The sequence below is a fragment of the Trichomycterus rosablanca genome, chromosome 26, assembly GCF_030014385.1.
Source record: "Trichomycterus rosablanca isolate fTriRos1 chromosome 26, fTriRos1.hap1, whole genome shotgun sequence".
Taxonomy (NCBI): domain Eukaryota; kingdom Metazoa; phylum Chordata; class Actinopteri; order Siluriformes; family Trichomycteridae; genus Trichomycterus; species Trichomycterus rosablanca.
This window is the reverse complement of record NC_086013.1, coordinates 15,578,053-15,579,123: the sequence shown is the minus strand read 5'-3', so window position 1 is coordinate 15,579,123 and position 1,071 is coordinate 15,578,053.

Below are 1,071 nucleotides of genomic sequence, written 5' to 3'. Positions count from 1 at the left end.
CTCTTTCATACCTGGTCTGACAGGTAGCGCCGTCTCCAGCTTGCATTCGAGCAACTTGAGCCTATTTTTCTTTCCGTCATATTGTTGGAGGTATACAACTTCCCTTTTAATGACAACCTTGATCACCTTGATGTTGACCCAAAACGCCCAGACTGACTTCCTTTTCATTGTGGAGATCCAACAAGCCTGGTGCCTTTTTCATTTCTCAGATCTGAGCCGATAGTAGGACCATAGCTGCAAAAAATAATCTGTTATTTTAATTTAAGATGTTTTACATAAAATGTTTCTCTGAGTGAAACACAGAAAGTTACAGAAAGTGGTTAATAAAGGAATTAAACTCAACCTAACAACTGCCCTTAAGCTTTTTTTTTTTCATTTAAAAGACTTTAGGGACTCATTTAATAGCAGCATTCAGTCCAGTCATGACCTCTTAAGTCCAAATAAGACAATAAATAAGACAAGTACTGGACTAGTAATCAAAAGGTTGCCAGTTCAAGCCCCAACTGCTCGATTAAGTCGCAGGTCCAAATGTCCAAATAGGTTTGCATGTTCCTGGTGACACTTGTCACTAAAAGGTTTAAATATCCAGATATTGTCTGTTGACTGTCACACCCTGAAGATGAGTGAATGCGCAGGGGTGTTGATGTTGCCCTGTAATGAACTGGTGTACTATCCCAGATACGTTCCTGCCTGGTGTTGATGTTTTTATTTAGCTCCAAATCCATCTCAACCTTGACCAGGAAGACTCAGTTTGTAAAATTGAATGAATGAATAAATGGTTACACATCTGTTGTTGTGTTTTATAAACTCCTCTGGTCTCTATTTGTCTTTGTATTAGGAACATTTTTGGGTTTGACTGTCCTGTCTGTCTTTCCAGCGCACCAGTACAGATTTGCCTTTCAGTGCTACGAGTCTGGACTATGATTCATGATCAAACCTTAATAAAGAGTCCATGCAGTTGTTTCGGAACAATCCTGGATTTTATATACCACACAACCACAAGATAAAGCCCGGTCAAAGAACCTGTGGGACACGAGACAGATGTTTTCAACAAAAAGCCTTCTCAACAAG